The sequence below is a fragment of the Antechinus flavipes genome, chromosome 3 (genome assembly GCF_016432865.1).
Source record: "Antechinus flavipes isolate AdamAnt ecotype Samford, QLD, Australia chromosome 3, AdamAnt_v2, whole genome shotgun sequence".
Taxonomy (NCBI): Eukaryota; Metazoa; Chordata; class Mammalia; order Dasyuromorphia; family Dasyuridae; genus Antechinus; species Antechinus flavipes.
In genome coordinates this window covers 355,597,443-355,619,706 of record NC_067400.1, presented here as the reverse complement: position 1 = coordinate 355,619,706, position 22,264 = coordinate 355,597,443, and the positions used below count along the sequence as shown (strand labels likewise).

General features: G+C 30.1%; 1 protein-coding gene across 1 annotated transcript in view; it reads left to right on the top strand.

The window, feature by feature from the left end:
• The window catches only part of DPP10 (dipeptidyl peptidase like 10), a 1,082,222-nt gene that overhangs the window by 134,043 nt on the left and 925,915 nt on the right, over positions 1-22,264 (top strand). The window lies entirely within an intron of this gene.

The window sequence follows — 22,264 nt, the reverse complement described above, 5'->3', positions numbered from 1 at the left end:
TGAACAAGATATTAATTCCTTACGAAAAAAATCATTAGACCAGATGGATTTACACCAAACAATTAAAAACCCATTAATTCCAATAGTATGTAAATTAGTTGAAATAGTAGGAAAGAAAAAGTTCTACCAAATGCCTTTTATAACACAAATATGATGCTGATACCTAAACTAGGTAGAGTAAAAACAGAAAAAAGAATATTATAGACCAATGTTCACTAATGAATATTGATGCAAAATGCTATGTAAAATATTAACAAGTAGATTAAAGCAAGTTATCACAGGATAATATACCATGACCAAATAGGATTTATATCAGGAATGTAGAACTGGTTCAATATTAGGAAAACTATTAGCATAGTAGACTATATCAGTAACTAAACTAAGAGAAATCATGTGACTATCTCAACAGATGCCGAAAAAGCACTTGACAAAATCCAGGACCCATTCCTCTCAAAAACACTGGAGAGCACAGAAATAAATGGAGTTTTCCTTAAAGTGATCAGCAGCATCTATCTAAAATGATCAGTAAGCATCATATGTAATGAGCATAAAGTAGAAGTATTTGTAGTAAGATTAGGGGTGAAACAAGGTTGCCCACTATCACCATTACTATTCAGTATTGTATTAGAAATGTTAGTTTTAGCAATGAGAGAAGTAAAAGAAATTAAAGAAATTAGAGTAGATATTAAGGAAATCAAGTTATCACTCTTTTCAGATGATATGATGATATACTTAAAGAATATTAGAGATTCAAGGGAAAAAAAAAAACTACTAGAAACAATTCACAACTGTAGCAAATTTGCAGAATACAAAATAAATCCACATATATCATCAGAATTTCTTTTACCGACAAAGTCCAGCAGCAAGAGATAAAAAGACATTGTGTTTAAAATAACTGTAGATAATATAAAATATTTGAAATAGTACCTACCAAGACAAAGTCAGAAAGTATAGGAACACAATCAAAAAGCACTTTCCACATGAATAGAGTCAGATCTAGTCAACTGGAGGAATATCAAGTGCTCATGGGTAGGCTGAGATAATGTGATAAAGTGACACTCCTTCCTAAATTAATCTATTTATTCAATGCTACATCAAACTGACAAAGCATTACTTTACAAAGCTAGGGAAAAAAAAAAAAACTATAACAAGGTTCTTCTAGAAGAACAAAAATCAAGAATTTCAAGGGAATTAATGAAAAAAAAAATTAAAGTGGCCTACTTGGAACAGACTTAAAATTATATTATAAAGCAGTGGTCATCAAAACCATTTGGTACTGAATAAGAAATAGTGTAGCTTGTTCATTGGAATAGGTTAGGTTCACAAGACATGATAGTCAATGACTATGGTAATCTAATGGATAAACCTAAAGACCCCAGCTTGGGACAAGAACTCATCATTCAACAAATGTTTCTGAGAAAATTTGAAAATGGTATGGCAGAAACTTGGCATTGGTCAATAATTAAAACTATACCAAGATAAGGTTGAAATGGGTTTATGATTTAGACATTAAGACCATAAACAAATTAGAAGAACAGAGAGAGTCTACCTTTCATATATGTGGAGAAGGAAATAATTTGTGGTCAAAGAATTAAAGTACATTGTGTAATTCAGAAGAGATAATTTTGATTATGTTAAGTTAAAAAGGTTTTGTACAAACAAAAACCAATGCAGACAAAATTAGAAGGTTAGCAGAAAACTGGGGGGGAAATACATTCATGTATTCTGATAGAGGCTTCATTCCAAAAGAATATAGAGAATTAATTCAAACTTATAAGAATAGAAAACATTCTCCAATTGATAAATGGTCAATTGATATGAACAGACAATTTCCAGATCAAGAAATTAAAACATTTATCATCATATCAAAAAATTCTCTAATTCACTATTGATCTGAGAAATGCAAATTAAGATAACTCTGTGGTACCACAACACACATCTCAGATTGGCTAAGATGACAGGAAAAGATAAAGATAAATGTTGGAAGGGAAATGAGAAAACTGGGATACTAATACATTATTGGTAGAGTTGTGAACTGATCCAACTATTGTGGAGAGCAACATGGAACTATGCTCAAAGGGCTATCAAACTGCAAACCTTTTGATCCAACAGTATCTCTATTGGACCTATATATCAAAAAGATCATAACAAAGGTAAAAGGCCTTATATGTGCAAAATATTTGTAGGAGCCTTCTTTGTAGTATCAAGGACCTGGAAACTGAATGGATGCTCATCACTTAGAGAATGTCTGAATTAGTTATAGTATAGGAATATCATGGAATATTATTACTAATCTATAAGAAAACATCAACAGACTGATTTCAGAAAGGCCTGGAGAAACTTATATTAACTGATGCTATGTGAAGTGAAAAGAACCAAGGGAACATTGTACACAACAAGAAGATGATTATGGATTGATCAATAATGATGGACCTGGCTCTTTTTAATGATGAAGAAATTGTGATGGAGAGAGCCATCTATACCCAGAGAGAGGACTGGAGGCACCTTGGTGGATCACAACATAGTATGTTTGCCTTTTTTGTTGTTGTTCACTTGCTTTTTTGTTTTTCTTTCTCATTTTTTCCCTTTTTGATCTGATTTTTTTTTTTGTGAAGTATGAGAAATGTGGAAATATACATAGAAGAATTGCACATGTTTAGTATATAATGGATTACTTGCTGTTTAAAGGAGGGGGTGGGAAGAATGGAATGAAAAAAAGTTTGCAACACAAGGTTTTGCAAGGGTAAATTTTGAAAATTATCTATGCATGTATTTTGAAAATAAAAAGCTAAAATAATTAAGATCCATTTATGGATTGAGTCTTCTCAAAACAGGTATTCAATATACAATTTGTGTCATTTTAGAAAAGGTTTTTTTTTGTTGTTTTTGTTTATTCTCAAGCAATGTGCTTTGTGCACAAATCTCATAAATATGCCTTTATACAAACTGAGGATAGGATATGTTTTCCCATGATTTGAGACCAAAGATTCATTAAAACTAAAATCAATTTACATTAGTACTAAATTGGTATTTAAAATTTCATCTTGGCTTTATATTGTATAGTTTACTTGAGGTTTTAGTCAATAATTTCCAAAATGATGTATTTATCTCATTGCTTTGGTAATGCCTATATTCTCCAAGTAGTGATGAATGGCTTGTCATTCCCAAAAGCCCAGTTATTGAAAATTGAAAGACAATTTCTCTGAATTTCTCTAACTCATAATATTATCTCCAAGTCTGGAAGTATCCACTTCAGGATCTCTTTTGTCATCTAGATTCAGTTAAGAAAATCAGTATATGAGGCAACTCCAAATTTAAATTCAGGATAAAATGTATATTTTAACTCCCATGTGGCTATAACTACCATTTTGGAAGAAAGAGAAGGTTATAAGATCTGCTTTCACTCTTTATAAAGAGGGCATAATATTTGAAGTATGTATAATACTTGGGAAGATAAAACAAGAGGGAAAGATATTTAGAGAAATTTCCTTTTGAAAGTCCACTGAGTAGAACTTATCCTGATTTAATGGCCAATCCTCTTTAATTCACCTTTCATGCAGTCTCTCCCTCATTTATCCATAGAGTGATGGACATAGGAATCACCTAGAATTTCCTTTGAAATCCCATGCATGTATCTGGAAATGGGATGTATTCTACTATAATAGGATAACTAAATAGTACAGTGGATAGAGGTTGGCATCCAAAAGTCTTGAGTTCATCTACAGCCTCAGGCAGTAAATAGTCAAATCCCAACATCCATTTCTGTCACTTTTCTCAACTAAAAATTGGGGATAATAAGAGCACCTATCTATCTTGGGTTACTGTGAGGATCAAGTAAGATAATATTTGCCAAGTATTTAACTTAGTTCCTGGCACAGAGTAGGCATTTTATAAATACTAGCTATGTTTGTTTATACAAATATAAAACAACTCTGGAGATACCACCTCACACCTATCAGATTGGCCAAGATTATAGGAAAAGATAAAGATAAATATTGGAGGAGATGTGGTAAAACTGAAACACTAATACATTGTTGTGAAGTTGTAAACTGATCCAGCCATTCAAGAGAGTAATTTGAAACCATGCCCAAAAGGCTATAAAACTATTCATATAGTTTTCATCTATTCATAATAGAAATAGATATTTCTATTAATACTTGATACATAAAAGATATTGAGGATTCTAAAAAGTAGAGAAGAATAAATGGTCCAGTTTTCTTTTAAATATGTAAATATGTGGTAGTGGGTATGATGGCATGGAGTTTCTGGAAATTCATTTAAATTCAGCTCAAACTTATTGCTTTTCTTATTATAGATACTTTGCCAGGCCTTTGGTGGGGAGGGGATATTTTTTTAAAAAGTAAACCATTTCTATTGGGGTGAAGCAATTCATACATACATAAATAAAATCAAATATGTATAATATAAAGAAAATAATTAGGTATCAAGAGAGTATTAAAATCCCAAAATTAACAAAAGGTTTCTTGCAGGGGATAGTACTTGTTTAAGATTTTAAGAGAGCCTATAGATTTTAAGGTGCTAAGATAAAGAGGAATAGACTTTCATCTATGCCAAACAATCTGTTTATATGCAGAGAGGAAGCATCTAGTATATATTATAAAGATAGTAATAGTAATAGGATAAACATAAAATTAAGTCAGCTTTTCAACAACTTTGGATATTATACAAAGAGATTAGATATTATACTAGAGATAGGGAATCATTAAGCCTTCTTGAAGAGGGGAATAGAAGAATCCTTAGACTTGCCTATTAGATATATCACTATATTAGATATAGATTCATGGAGGAAAGATTACAGAGATCAGAGACTAGAAATAGAAGAAACAACCAGTCTATTCAATAGCCAATAAAGAAGAAATGAAGAAGATCCGAATGGGTATTGACTTTGTTTTTAATGAATATTTACAGCAATTATAGAAATATTAAAGTTATTAACTTTCTAGAATCCAGAAGACTTATCATATAGTTGAATATATGAAATGAAGAACAGGGTAATTTCAAATATAATTTTGTGGTGATGAGTCTGTTTTGCTAGAGAATAGTCACACCTTGACAATAATTGCAGAAATCTGGAGAAGAGGCAAATATAAGAAAAAGTAATTTCTATTTAAAACAATGTTTTTGGGACATTTATAATAAAGTCAAATTAACATAAGGCAGTTGGTGATATTGAAAAAGAGAATTTGATTAGATATATAGATTTGGGAGTTATTTCAATAAAGATTACAATTGAAATTATGTGATGTGATCAAATCACTGAGTAATAAAGTCAATGGAGAAGAGTTAAATGGTAGAACCTTGAGAAATATTAGAAAAACCAGCAGGGAACAGTATCACTCAAACCAAGTAATGAAATTTGAAAATGGATGTCAAAAATTGTGTAAAAGGCAAAAGGAATAAGAAAAAAAGTTTTATTAAATAGGAAATCATTGGTAACTTTTTGAAAAATAGTTCCAATCCAGTGGGGAGACTGGTTGAAGAGTGGTGGTAAGGAAAATGAAAAGTAAATGTCAAAGAAAGTAGAAGCAAAGTAAAGAGTTAATTTTTTTGACTGTCACATTAATATGATATCATATTTGAGTTATCAATTATTTCTTTTTGTGTTTGATGGGAAGATCTGAGAATATTTATTAGCAGAAAAGAAGCAGCCAATATTACAAGGCAATGAGTAGAAAACTTAGAGAAATCAAAGATGAAGGAAATTTTGAAGGTATTAGCTTTCAGAAGAAGAAAGGATTCGATGCAAAATGATTGTGGTAATCTTGGTGAAGTGAAAATTCCATCTTTTTGACATGTATATAGACAAACAAGAAGAGAATGACAGATAAGATGAAAGGTTCATATAGTATAGAATAGGGCCTGTGGGAATGCCCAATGGTAACTGACCTCAAGGTAAGAATCATATGCTCTCATTGATTCTCTGATTCAAAGTTATATAGAAAACAAAATCTTTTGATGAAACTGTTAAATTGTATTGATCTATAGACAAATGGGAAATTTTTTCATATTTATATTGATAGGAATATTATGACAAGTTTTACCAAATGTTTTAAGAAAATAAATATTTTGAGATAAGAAATAATTTCTTTGTATTATATCCCAATGATTGCTTCAAAACTCCTTCATTTTAAAGCTGGGAAAAAAGTTTTATAGCCAGTGTTTCTGATATAGAGATTATTTTTATTTTTATAGAAAACTGAGTCAAATAAGAGAATAGAAATCATTACCCATCTGATAAATGTTCAAATGATATGAAAAAACATTTTCAGATGAAAAAATTAAAACCATCTGTAATCATATGAAATCCAAATCACTATTGTTTAGAAAAATTCAAATTAAAACAACTCTGGAGGTACCACCTCACACCTATCAGATTGGCCAAGATTATAGGAAAAGATAAAGATAAATATTGGAGGAGATGTGGTAAAACGAAACACTAATACATTGTTGTGAAGTTGTAAACTGATCCAGCCATTCAAGAGAGTAATTTGAAACCATGCCCAAAAGGCTATAAAACTATTCATATCTTTTTAATCCAGCAATGTCACTACTGGTTATGTATCCCAAAGAAATTACAAAAGAGGAGAAATTGTAAATGTGTAAAAATGGTTGTAGCAGTTCTTTTTGTGATGGCAAGGAATTGGTAAATGAGTGGATACTCATTAACTGGGGAGTGGCTGAAATAATTTTGGTATATGAATGTAATAGAATATTACTGTTCCATAAGAAATGTTGAGAAAGCTGTTTTCAGAAAAGCCTAAGAAAACTTTCATGAACTGATATTGAGTGAAGTGAGAAGAACCAGCAGAATGTTGTATATAATAACAGCAAGGTATAATCATCAACTATGATAGACTTAGCTCTTCTCAACAATACAGTTATCCAAGACAATTCTAGTAGACTTGGAATGGAAAAGGTTCTCTGTATCCAAAGAGAGAATTATGAATGTGCATTGAAGAATATTATTTTCACTTTTTTTGTTATTGTGTTTTTCCTCTCTGTTATGATTTTTCTTTTAAAACATGAATGATATAAAAATATGCTTAAGATGATTGTAAATGTATAACATATCACATTGCTTGCTGTCTTGGGGAGGAGGGAGTTATAGAAGGGAGGGAAAAATTAGAACTTAAAATCTTACAAAAATGAAAGTTGAATTTGAGAAACATTGCAGCGAAGAAGCAAAATATGCATGTTATAAATCAGTGTTCTCTTTTCTAGTTAGTGATGTGCTTAGTTATTTTTTTCATATTCATCCTAAAAATATTGATTAAAAAGTCTCTCCCTTAAAAATGTACCATATGCAGATTTGAAATCCTTAGGTATTGGTCCTCAGTTTTTTTTTTTTTTTTTTTTTTGGAAAACCAAGAATTTTCACAATTAGGGTGTATACTCTAACTCTTTTTTAATGAAGCTGTTACTTCTCTTTTCATAATTTTTTATGATGTTTATTCCTGATGTTTATTCTACTATTCTAATTTGTGTTTCAAACTTTATTTTGCTTCATTTTATCTCTTTCCTTAGATAATTTATATTATATTTTGGCCAAATATGTACTTTTCTTTGAGGCTAATTGGAAAAAAAAATGTTCACTTCATTCCATCATCTTAAAGTATTGCGATTATGTACACATACACATGTTATACACACAAACACACACACACAAATATACATAGCGATGAAAATATCTAATAAAAGATATATATGATAGATATCCATCTGTCTAATTGTAATGTTTAAGGACATACACAACATATCCTATGTATTTTTTCATCAATGTGTATATGTGTATGTGTGTGTGCATGTGTGTGTGTGCATGTGTGTGTATGCATATCTATATATGTATATTAGGCAATATATATTTGTGAAGAGCTGGGTTCTTAACTGAACAGGAAGAGAAGAGTTTGCTAGACTCTGTTCAGGAAATTTAAAGCTTATTTTCTGTCTTCGAATTTCCCATAGAAGTAAAGGACCATCTTTTAAAAATCTAATATTTTATCAATTTTGCAAAATTTCAATTAAATATAACATTTATGTCCATAGAATTTATTAAAGGAGTATAAAACTGAGGGAAATCAATGGATAGATCATGAAGTATTGTCACAGACAGAAATATGGACTGAGTAAAGTTCTGAATAGGAATCAAAGTAAAGATATCATCAAGGAAATGTGGCATAAGAAAAACAGTCTGGATATATGATAAGAAAAAAGAATGACATCTATACAGATTTTTCCATTTTTGCCCTCTAATATAAAAGGATAAAGAGGGACATCTGCATTATGTTAGGTCAATGCCCTATCAATTGTCCAAGCAAAGTATTACAGCATATGGATAATAGTGGCACAGAATAGGAAGTTATGAGTAGGTTGCAATTTTTATTCTTAAAAATGGTTGTCACAGAGATATTTTAGTAAAGTATTTGTGAGATCTTTCATAGATAAGTGAGAAATGGAAACCTACATTTCCCTGAGTTGGATGCTTAGAAGCATTTATTAAAATTAAATATAAGAAGTAAAAAAATGGAATTAAAAATTAATTTTAAAAGGATTGATTTCTAATGCAGAATTTGTTATGTGCATCAGGTTTCATTAGATAAAATGCAAGTCTCTTATAAATTTAGAATTCTAATATGATCTAAGAGGAATCAAAATCTGGAATAAAAACAATATTAAATATTTTAAGTATTTTCATTATTGTGATTAATATTTTTTGGGTGGAATTTAACAATACATAAAAAAGCAAGGTTTTTTTTTTTTTTTTTTTTTTTGACAATTTGGACAGCTTTGATCCATGTACTGATACAAATCTTCAAGTTTATCTTTTTCGAGGGTGGCATCCAGAGTTAACTTTATTTTCAGGAAGTTCTTGGTTTAAATACTGATTCTGATATACATTTGGTGTGTAATATTGTAAGCAACTCTTTAAAAAAATCTTTTCTGAAACTGTCTAGGTTGCTGAGGAGATGTAGACCTTTACTAGCATAGGGAATTTCTTAGTGGGTATTTCTAAATGTAAAAACAGATTCAATTGCTAATCTCCCCTCTCTCTATTTTATTTATAAAACAATGAAATAAAATCAAACAACAAAAAAAGTTTTTTTTTCCCCTCAAAGACAGAAGGAAGAGAGATATTTAGAATCTGAATCAAGAATCTTCATCATGTTGTCAATGTGGAAGAAATATTTAGTATCAGCATAATAAACAAGATAAATCTCTAGGTCAATGGAAGATTTTAATTGTAGGAGAGATCCTAAAAGACATCTCAAGGAATTAAACTGCAGAAGTCTCTATTTTGGTATAGCTATATCGTTTTCTTTTAACTCCTTTGACACATTGTAAACTGTTCTGCTGTTAATTACTTATCAATTATAGATCCATCTTAGTCAGCACATCTTAGTATTTCCATCCATGTTAGTATGGAGTCACTAGTAGTTTTTCTTTTCTTTTTTTTCTTTTTTTGCTGAGGCAATTGGGGTTAAGTGACTGCACATAGCTAGGAAGTGTTAAGTGTCTGAGGTCAGATTTGAACTCAGGTCCTCCTGACTTCAGGACTGGTGCTGTATCCATTGTACCACCTAGCTACTCCTAGTGGTTATTCTTTAGTTAAAATCCTTACAATTGCAATATCTAATTTAATAGGTTTTATTAAAAATAAATAGAAATAAAACTTATACTTGGCAGAGAAATATATCAAGAAACAATGGGAAAGTTTTTTTTTTTTTTAAACAATTTTCATAGCTTTTTATATCCTAAAATAAATATAGGGATAATTTAGTCCAGCTTTATTACTTGATAAATGAGGAAACTAAGTCCTGAAAAGTTTGGGACTTGTCCAATTGGGTTCAAAGTCTGTGACCTATAAAGTCATAAAGCAAAGTTTGAACACAATTTGTCTACATTCAAAACCAGGATACCATGCCTTCCTCCTGTATCACAGTGTTTTGGCTTCTGTTTTTATATTTCTTACTAAGAGAAAAAATGAGGGATATTTCTAAGAATAAACTTATTTATTGCACATTATTTTTTCCCCTTGGAATGTTCTGTCATGTTCTATTTTACTTACATTTCTGACTCTAATGAACAACTAAATCAAATGCATTAATATTAATGTAGTTAAGGCTTCTTCCTGTCTATTTTATGAATTAGTTCAGTATTTAAACACCCTTTTAAGTGATTTTTCATTTTATTTTAGTGTTTTTATAATCCAAAAAAAAACTAAGACCTTTGCATCTATTCTGATTACCCACTTGACAAAATGTTTTCTTTTACAGTTTAGAATTTTGCCAATGGTTCATAAATAATTTGTCTTGAGATATGTAGGTATAAAGTACCAATGGGAAAAATCACAGAAATTATGTTGGCATTTTAAAAGCTTTTTAAATTTTTTTTCCTCAAGTGAGTATCTAGTAGAAATTTATGAGTTTTAGAGTTTTAAGGTAAATTTCAACTTCTTTCTAATTTTTGTTTATCTCAACCACAGTAACGAAAATAAAACAATTCTCTGAACTATATTATATCATATATTTTTAGGCAATGTCATGTTGTCTTACACAAACAAATGAGAAACAAAGTTTGATTAACAACAGTTTTAAAATAAATATTTTTATGCCTTTTTTAGTCTCTTTGAATTTTCTTCCAAATTTAGAAATATAGGATATTTTATTTCTCTTATTTTAGATTTCTATACAATTTTTCAACATTTTGCTCCTGCTATTTCCCTCAATGATAATTTAACATTTAATTTGGTATTAAACACACTAAGATTAAACAAAAAATCATTTAAAATGCCCTTGAAATTTGAAATTACCATTTGATAAATATTTTAAGCCTGAAAAATATACATATAACAAAGAATAGCAGGGAGAAAACTGGCTTTCCCATTTGGAAAACCTAGGATCAAAGAATTATACATTATCCTTGATGCTACTTTCTTAACTATTCCCTTTTCTTTGTATTCTACCTCCTTTTTGGGAGTTTGTTTTGTTTAAGATGAGTGATTGGAAAATTTAGGGAGAGATTACTTCCCTAAATGAATTTTTCCCCTTTATTCCACTCTTCTCCTTCTTCCCTTATTCTCCTGTTTCTCTAAATGAAATGTATTTCTGTACTCAACTGTGTGTGTATTCTTATTTCCTTTGACAAAATCAATTACCATTCAATTCTTCCTCCTTATTTGTGTAGACTGCTATTTGTGTTCCTACTAATATATGTTCATTTTCCCATCATTCTTTCCCTCCCCTTTCATGTGTTTTTTTTTTCTTTGCCTCCTTTTCTATTCTTCTTTTAATATCATCAAACTATAATGCAACCACCTCCATTCCCTCTGTATAATTAGGCCTACTCTATGATTGATACTGGAAAAGATAGAAGACAAAAGGGCTGAAAGGAGAGGATGAAATTGGTAGATAGTGCCATGGGAAAAATGAATATGACTTGGACAGAATTTAGGAGATAGTGGAGACAAAACGGCTTACTAAGCTATGATCTATAAGGTCATGAGGAATAAGATACAACTGAATGACTACAGAAACAGGAAATGATTCCTGATAATGATAGAGTCCTAAGGGAAACAGGAAGAACATCATATTAGAAAGTAATCGATTTATCCTTCTTTAGTCTGATATAATATTATTAGCTAATAATAATAATTAACATTCATATAGGGCTTACTATGTGGCAGGTAATATACTAAGTATTTTACAAATGTCTCATTTGATTCCCAAAATAACCTCAGAAGTAAGGTATCATCATTATTATTATTATCCCTCTTTTACAGAAGAGGAAATTCAGACAAATAAGTGTTAAAGGACTTATCCAAGGACATAGTTATGAAGTGGCTAAGGCCACATTTGAACTCAAGTCTTCCTGGATCCAAGTCTTTTATTCTTTCTACTGTACTGTCATGTACTTACATTTACATTTTTATGTGGCTTTTTACTCTTATGCTTATATTTCAAATAATCTATAAACTTCAGGCTTTTTGCCAGGAATATTTTTGTGTCCTCTATTTAATTAGAGGTCCATTTTCCTCCTAAAAAATTGTATTCAGTTTGATGTGGACATTTTCCTTAGTTGTAAGCTCAGATATTTTGTCTGGTGGAATATTATATAGCAAGCTTTCTTGTAGAAGCTGTTAAAGTATGTATGATCTTGCCTAGAACTTCTCAATGATTTAATTCTTTCTGTTTTGCTCTTTTAGTAATTTTTGTTTTATCTGTAAGGTCTGCTTTTGACCACAATATTCATGATGCTTTTCATTTTGTAATTAGTGAATTCTTCCAATTTTTATTTTGCTTTTATTCTAAAACACTTGTATAGTCTTTAGACAGTTTCCTGTTGTTTCTGATACTCATTATCTTATATTTGATCATTTTAAACTTTTTGGATGAATTTTTTTCTGGTATGATTTTATAATTTTTCCAGAAAGTTATTAAAACTTTTCAATTTTTCTTTTATAGCACTTCTTTTCACCATTTCCCCTCTACTTCCATTCACTTATCAAAATATTTTAGCATTTTTCCACTCTTGCTTCATATTTTTCAGGACTTCTAGATGAATTTGTCTTGCATTTTAATTGGAGATTTTTTTTTCCTATACAATTTTTGGAGTCACTTTTTTTCCTTTCTAGTTTGTGGCTTGGATCTTCCTATAACCATAAAAGTTCCAAAGGCCAATTTAAGTAGAACTATAAAAGATTTTCTTTTTCATGCTTATTCTTCCAACCTACTTCTTGACTCTAAATTTTTCATGACTTCTAGGTTCTGTGCTTTTCTTGGAGGAATTCCTGGATTGATCTTTTTCTTTTCTTTTGTGTTTCTGTTGCTTTTTGGGATCTTGTCTTCTTTGTTTTTCTAGGATCTCAGAAATAGCTCAGGTAGCAGATGTGTAGGCTTTCATTGCTCCCAAAATGGCTGGATAAGAAGTAAAGTTTGTGTGTTGCCCCCTTAGTCTGAGCTCAGCAATTGTCTAATGTGGATTTTGTTCTGAGAAACAACATCCTTGTAAGTTCATCCCTGGTTTAAAGTTCTAATAGGCTGTTGTTTGATTCAGAGCTAAGAGGCTCTGCAAATTCAGTCACAGAACTTCAAGTTTTCCTTTGGTCTGTCATTTCTGGCCTTGTTTTCAACTCCAGACTCTTCAATGGATTGAAAGAATTGAATCTCCATTCTTTACTTCAGAGCCACATAACTAACATTTGTTTCTTAAATTTTTCCTTTCTCAATACATAGCTATAGGCCTATGACTACTCCTTCTTCCTGAACACATTTTTATCTTAGAATGCCACTCCCAGGAAATGGATACTACAGATTTGTAGTTTCTAGGGAGAAATAGATCCATCAGGTGACACCTGTTCCTTTACTGTGAAATCATTTTGCTTGTTAAGGATCTGGGACCACAGTTTACCCTTAAAAATTATTGGTAGGCTAAAATGTTTACAGTGGGCATCTTGGACAAACCCTTATTATATTATCTATCTACCTCTTTGTTTAAGTTGAATTATCTTATGTATAAGACTTACTCTGATTTTTTTTTTTTTTATTTCCTGAACAGAACTTGGCCTAGTGAATTTCAAGATCTTTGTGGAGAAGCTTTGTAAGGGGAACTTAATTATAATTCTATCTGAAATGATACCATCTTGGAGATGCTTTTTAATTGAATTATAAATATGACCATATGTTAAATTCTGGGGATAACAAAAACAAAAAAAAAATAAAATAAAACAAAAAAAAAAAATCTTACTCCCAAAGAACTTATGTTATACCAGAGGTATGAAATAGATAAGCTGTGACCTGTGATATTATTATTTATATAATAAAAAAGAACATGTTTGGAACAAGGGAGAATTCAAAGAATGTATCTTGGAGATAATTTAATAGTTAGAGAGTTGAAAAGATTTGGGAATGTTAACCTAAAGTGGCAATTAAGGTTTAAAAGGAATATATGAGTTCTACAAGGTAATGATGAAAGAATGCATTACAGACTTGGCAAGTGGAGGAAGAAATTGGAATATAAAATTTGAACATTATCTAAAAGTCTATTAGGGCTAGAAAGGGAATAATATCAAATAAGATTAAAAAAAAAATACCTTGAAGCTAGACTCTATGATTATTTAAATACTAGGCTTAGAGACATGTTTTGTCCCAAAGATAAAAACAAGTACATATTTTTTTTTTTTGAATAGGTAAATGAAATGGTGAAAACTCTTTCCTGAGAAGGTATCAAAAAAAAAAAAAATCCAAAACCACGAAGTCTAAATATCTGAAGTTTCTTCTTTAAAATATAGAAAGCATATTACTTTTCCATTCATTTTTATAATTTATAATGAATTTTTGAAGGTTTGATTGCTGCTTTTTCAGATAACTTTCTTTTCTACTTCATAAACCAATTCCATCATATTAGAGACGTAGATATATAATAGTAGTCCCCTTTAATATTTCCTCCACCATGTAATAGACAACATCACGACATTTCAAGAATGTCTCAGCTGTTCTGCTTTTATTAGAGCAAAAGTTCCAACAGATGCCCAGATATATAAATATTGTGAGATCTACTAAATTGTAAAACATTCTAAGACAAGGAGTATGTCATTTATTTTTGTATTTCCCTCAGCTAACATGTTGCCTTGCTCAAAGCATATAAACACAATAGAATTCAACATTCTAGAGTCTATGGGACTATGTCTAGGGGACATATGGGACATAGTCTAGAGACTATGATTCATCAGCTCAATGTTACCAAAGAAAGAATGATAATGAAATTTCACCTACTACAAACAGAAATATGATGCTCATATTTAGCTTAAATGTTTTGTGAACCAAGCAAAATTGTAGTCCTATTTTGCTTGGTTCACAAAACATTTAAGTCATTGTATAAGGCAGTGACTTTATAATGAAATTTTTAAAAGTAAAAATGTACCACCAGGATCATGAGAAAGTGAAAAATACTATCATATATGAATTGTATGAAGGAAATAGAAATATTTATCCCGCAACAAAAATAATTAGTTGAGATAGGGGAATAAGTAGCTTTTGTCAAACTTTTAAGGATCGTCATGTGAAATAAAATTTAAACTTGCTCTGCTTATTCCCAAAGGAAGTAACTTATGCAAATGGGCTCGCATGTCGTTGTCCAAGTAGAAGCTATTCAAAAATGCATTAATGGAGCTATTGAATAACATTTATCACTTGTGTAAGCATGGCACTAGCTAACCTTTAATATCCTGTGATTCTGTAGTGATAATTTTCAATAATTCATTTATTCACGTACTAAATATACAAAGGCAAATCATTTTTAAATAAAGTACATGATAGTTGATGATGTGCATAGCTGAGAAATATAGTTGTGAGAAGTACATAAAATGTACTTGGTGGTCCAGTGGTCCAGTATTATAATTTTGATCCACTATTGATAATGGCACCATTATATAGTATATTTATGTGGTCCTAGTATGAGGGCAATTATTGCTTTTTTTCTCTATTAATTACCTATAGTTTATACCAGTTTCTCTAGCAATTACAATTAGGTTATCAGTGAAGGAAATTGTTTTGCTTTGATATAATTTAAATTTCATAGAAACAGATACATAGAAACAAAGCTGGCCTCCATCAAAAAATTGGAAGTTGTCACAATGTGTTTAATAGCTTTCTCTTTCAGCATCTTTTTTCATAATTGATGTGCTACCTTCTCTTCTTTCAACCTACTCCATGGCAATTATTAAAATTTTCAACAGAAATAAGTTGTCCTGGCAGATCAGAACAATTCATTGTTCGGATAAATTCATTCAAAATAAGATGTAAATGATGGAAAACAAAACAAAAAAGAAAATTTCATACAATTTATATTCCCAGAGTCAGGTGTAGGTTTATCTTGGACGTGGAAGACAAAAAAAAAAAATAGCCAAAGGAATAAATCTCTAATTTAAATAGATTAACAATCAAAATGTATATTATTTTCTTTTTAACCTAAAAATTAAGCTTTTTAACTTTTGGGGGCATTTATTTATTTTAAACAAAATAGAAAGTAAGAAAAAATACAGACAGAAAAATATAAATAAAAGCATAAAAAATTGTTATTGTTACACACACATATATAATATATGTATATATATATATGTATATACACATATACATATAGATAGATGCATTTATATATATGTAAACATGCTTCTAAAACCATATTTATATGTCTGATATATACTGTAGATATCTTATTTCATTAGGTCTTTGAATTTATCTTTGTCTGAGGTCAGTGTTCACTAGTCCTCTTTAAAAAAAATGTCCCTAGTTACATGTAAAATACAACTTTTTTTGTCATACATTTTTCTTATATATTTCTTATTGTGTTGGGAGAGTATAATCAGAACAAAAAAGGAAAAACTATGAAAGAAAAGGGGAAAAAATGAACATAGCATGTGTTGATTTACATTCATTTTCCATAATTCTCTCTCTGGGTAGAAATGTATGTATGTATTGTTCCCTGTTTAATCCATTCCCAACATAAATAGATTTTCATAAATACCAGCACTCTTACCCCTTTAATAACTCTGTCAATTCTTCATCTGTATCTCATTTGTATAGAATAATGGGTATTTTTACCTTTTCCTAGACAGTTTTGCTTTTTAGAGTCCGATCATACTCAGCTCTGCCCCAGTCTTTCTTTTGAACTACCCTATTACTAATGTTAATCTTAAACATATGTTTTACATTTCCATGAATAAAAAAAATTAAAAATTTGCCATTGTTAAGTCATTTGAAAATAATCTTTGATGTGAGTTTTTAAATGTTAAATTTTCTCATGAGTTCAGATTTGATTGAAATAAAATCCTGAATATCTGCAAATCTTCATTTCTTTTTATTCAATATTAGGGTTAGTTTTGTTGCATATATTTTGTAGTTTGTTTAAATAATTGTTGATATATATTAATTCAGGATCTTCAGTCTTTTAATGTAGCTGCTGATAAATTCTGTACAAGTCTAATTGTAGCTTCGAAATATTTGAATTGTTTTGTTGTCACTGTATTATTGTCTCAAGGTTTTGGTTTTTTTGTTTGTTTTTGTTTTTTGGTCACAGCTTTCAAGTCTAATTATTCTTATTTTCTCTTCTTGATCTGTTCTCTAGATCTGTTGTTTTTCTTATGCTCCACATTCTCTCTTTTTTTTTAATTCATTAGATTTTGTTTTGTTACTTCTTGGATTCTCCCTTGTCCAATTCTGTTTTTCAAATAATTATTTTCTTCTTTAAGACTCTGGATCTCTTTTTTGAGTTGGTTGCATTTTTTTTTTCATGATCTTGTTTCTCTTGTATAGCTCTTTTTAAAAGCTTTTCTTCAATCTCTCTCATTTGATGTTTAAAATCTTTTCTTTTTTGAGCTCTTCAATGATTTATTTTTTTTCTGGAAAGGTAATCATTTAACATTACTCTTCTAGTAGAAAATATATATATATTTTTGCTTCCTTCTCCATCTCTGAAGATGGCAAATTATTCTTCACATTGAAATCATTTATGGTCATTTAGTCCATAGTCATATCAATTTACATAGGCTTGTTTGACATTGCCTTAATCTTTTTGATTTCTGATCACCATTGAGATGTGTAAGAGAGAGCATATGTCTTGATAGGTAGCTAATAAAATAAAATTCTGGGATTTTCTTTTACATTAGTTGTTGTCTCTAGCTTTTCTCCTTTTTCTTCTGGATGTATGATTACACTGCCTTTAGTGGAGGGAAAAATTCCCTTACATCAACAATCCTGCAATTTATAATCCTAAAGATTTTTCTGATGGTGCTGTTTAAGTAACTTATTTAGGATCATACAGCATTTTTATATTGCAGGTCAGTCACTCAGTTCTTTTATCTGACTTTTTATGATGCCTCTCTCATTATGTCTTTTTAATTAGTAGAAATGTAATGAATTGGGAAAGATAAGGAAAATAATAAAAAGGTAGGAAAGATAATTACTATTGTAGAAATTTATTTAGTTCCATAGTTATTTTTGTTCAGAGGTTATTATAAATTGACATGTTATAGCAATGGTCAAGAATTTTTGTCAATCAAATCTGCAACATGGTTGGCTGCTACATCACATCTAATTGTAGATTTTAGTGAGAAAATAAATTAAGTTCCAGAACCTTCTCAAAGATAAATTATGTAATATAGTTTGTATATAAATATGAGGCTGATTATATATTAAGTATGTGAAACTTTATGTGGACTACATTCCATCATATGAAACATAATAATGATAAAATAATCATGAATTGAGAAAAACAACAACTGTGATTTCTAATAAGTTTTGCAAGTGTTTCAAGTATTATATCGAAAAGAAATGGCCTTCTCTCTCTAATTATTCCAATATTATATGGCTTTGCTATTATAATATTGCAAATAACAGAATTTTGCATGACATGGTCTTATGTGAATTTAGGAAAGGTTCAGATTTGCTCCTATAAATGACGCCTTCTGACTCAGTTTAAGTGAAAGTAAAATTTAATTATACAATACACGGAATAGATTGCCTACAATAACAACCAACACAGTAAATAATTCACATTAAAGGCAAAGAAAAAGGAGAAATATGATTAAAATAGAAACCCAAGCAATTATCATCACCCGTCCAAAGGAGCGCCATCTCTAAGTTGCAGCAAGCTGGGGAAACCTCGAGTGAACAGCCATTGAGTTCCTAACGAGGAGAGATCCCAGGTGGGTGAGGTTCCAAATACGATTAAAAGTGGCCTGAATTTATAGTGCTTGAAAACAAAGTTGGCACAGAGCCAACTTGCTTACATATAGAAAGCTATGTATAGGAAAAGAAAATGCCAGATGGGCTTCCAAGATATGACTTGATTAATATAAATGTCAGGGAGGGGGCCAACCGTCACGGACATCCATTGTGTCCCACGGAGTAGCTAGTTCCTGGAATTGTGGAAGTGAAGTCAAACATACATGGCATATTTCCTGGGTTAAAGAAAAACTAGGTTCCCATGGAGGGAGTCATGTACTTGAAATGGTTTGAAATGAACTTACTAATAAGAAGGCATTTCTTATTCACATGGATTGAAAAGAAGGAAGAATATATAATATAGGTTTGATAGGTGAAAGATAGCCCTGTAGGTTTCCCTTCATTGTTTGTCAGCAAAGGAGAGAATTAGAACCAATTCTATTCAAAAGTGTCAAATAGATTAAATAGCATTTTTTTTATACTTTCCATTACATTCCCTTTGACCACACCCATTGCCTTTATCCTCTTCCCAATCTTACACTATGACAGATGTTATTTTTAACCTGATGCAAAACATCATTTATGCCTTCCAAGATCATGGCCTTTTCCAGAGTTACACCTACCTTACCTCACATCCACTGTCAATCTTATCCAACAACTAACTGCTTTTCATATGTTTTACTTAAAGAGCATTGTAGGAACTCTGATGCATAGCAATATATTTCCTCATTACTGTCTTCCTAGAGCTTATAATTTAATTAGAGAGAAAACATGCACATTTATATATTGCCTTATTTTTAATTCAACAAAAATATAATAGCTGCTTTCTTAATTTATGAAAATAATAATAGACGTGATTATGCTTATTTTTAAAATAATAGCTTTTTTCAAAATATATGCAATGATAGCTCTCAATATTCTCCCTTATAAAAGTTGGTGTTCTAAATTTTTCTCTCTCCCTTTCCCCCACCCCCTTTACTAAAGAGCAAGTAATCCAATATGTCCCAAATCAGATTTTATATATATATATATACATTCCCACATTTATACTGCTGCATAAGAAAAATCAGATAAAAAAGGGGAAAATAAGGAAAAAAAATCAAACAAGCAATAATAAAAATGTTTGTGATATACATTCAGTCCCTACAATTCTCTTTCTGAATATAGATGGTTCTCTCTATCACAAGTCTACTGGAATTGGTCTGAATCATCTCACTGCTGAAAAGAGCTGAGTCCATCAGAGTTGATCATCATTTAACATCTCCTCCAACATTTATGACTATCTTTTCCTGTCATTTTAGACAACTTCAGAGGGGTGTATTAGTACCTCAGAGTTGTCTTAATTTGTATTTCTCTAATCAACTGTAATATAGAACATATATTCATATGACTAGAAAGGGTTTTAATTTCTTCATTTGAAAATTATTCATATTCTTTGAAAATTTATCAATTGAAGAATGACTTGTATTCTTATAAATTTGTCAGTTCTCTATATTTTTTTTTTAGAAATGAGGCCTTTATCAGAAACTTAGGATTAAAAATGTTTTCCAAGTTTTCTGCTTCCCTTCTAATCTTGTTTGCATTGGTTTTATTTGTACAAAGTTTTTTAATTTTTTTTTAATTTAAAAATTTTAATTTTAATTTAATATTATCAAAATTTTCCATTTTGCATTTCATTATATTTTCTACTTCTTGTTTAGGTTATAAATTCCTTCCATCTCCACAAAACTGAGAGAGATACTATTGCTTGTTCTCCTAATTTGCTTAATATCAACTTTTATGTCTAATCATGAACCCATTTTGACCTTATCTTGATACAAGGTGTTAGTTGTTGGTCAATGCTGTCATACTATTTTTCAATTTATCCAGCAATATTTGTCAAACAGTGAGTTCTTATTCCAGAGGCTGTGGTTTCCAGATTATGATACTCATTGACTACTGTGTCTTGTGAACCTAAACTATTCCATTGATCTATTACTTTATTACTTAGCTATTACCAAAGAATTCTGATGACTGCTGCCATATAATATAATTTTAGGTTTGATACTGCTAAACCACCATCCTTTGTGTTTTTTTTTTTTTAATCATTAATTCCCTTGATATTCTTGATCTCTTGTTCTTCCAGATGAATTTTGTTAGTATTTTTCTAGTTCTATAAAATAAATTTTGGGCAGTTTGATTGGTATGGCACTGAACAAGTAGAACAATTTAGGCAGAATTGTCATTTTTGTTATATTAGCAGCCTACCCATAAGCAATCAATATTTCCCTAATTATTTAGATCTGACTTTATAAGTGTTTTGTAATTGTGTTCATATAGTTCTTAGGTTTGTCTTGGAAGGTAGACTTTCAAGTATTATATTTTTCCTACAGTTTTTTTTTTTTTAATGGAATTTCTTTATCTCTTGATGATGGGCCTTGTCAATAATATATTGAAATGCAGATGATTTATGTGGATTCATTTTATGTCCTGCAACTTTGCTAAAATTGTTAATGGTTTCCAGTAGGTTTTTGGATGATTTTCTAGGATTCTCTAAGTATATCATCATGTCATCTCCAAAGGGTGATAGTTTTATTTCCAAGTTGTCTATTCTAATTCCTTTAATTTAAATTTAATTTAAATAAGAAAAAAAAAGTTCTTTTCTTATTGCTAGTACAATATTGAATAAAATTGGTGATAATGGGCATCCTTGTTTCACCCCTGATTTTTTTGGGAATGCATCCAACTTTTCTCTATTACAAATGCTTTTAGCTGGTTTTAAATAGATACTGCTTATTATTTTAAGGAAAGCTCCCTTTCTCCCTATGCTCTCTAGTATTTTTATTAGGAATAAGTGCTGTATTTTGTCAAAAGTTTTTCTGCATCTATTGAGATTACCATTTGATTTCTGTTGGGTCTGTTATTGATATGTTCCTGGATGGTAGTAGTTTTTGTGATATTGAACCAGCCCTACATTTCTGGTATAAATCCCACTTGGCCATATTGTATTATAATTCTGATAAGTTGCTTCAATTTCTTTGTTAATATTTTATTTAAAAATTTTGCCTTAATGTTCATTAAAGAGGTTTGTCTGATTTCCTTTCTTTGTTTTTGCTCTTCCTGGTTTAAGTATCAGTACCATATTTGTGTCATAAAAGAAATTGGGCAGGCATATAGCTTTACCTATTTTTTCCCAAATAGTTTACATAGTATTGGTATTAATTTTTCTTGAAATATTTGGTAGAATTCACTTGTGAATCCATCTGGCCCAGGGGATTTTTTCCTAATGTATTAATTAATGACATTTTCAATTTCTTTTTCTAAAATGGGATTATTTAAGAAATTTATTTCCTCTTCTGTTAACCTGTGCAGTTTATATTTTTGTACTTATTTGTCCATTTCAGTTAGATTGTCAGATTTGCTGCCATACAGATGGGCTAAATTTTTGCTTTAATTTATTTTTCACTGGTGTAAGTTTGCCCTTATCATTTTTGATGCTGGTGTTTTTTTTTTTTCTTTTCCTTTTTCTAATCAAATTAACCAAAAAT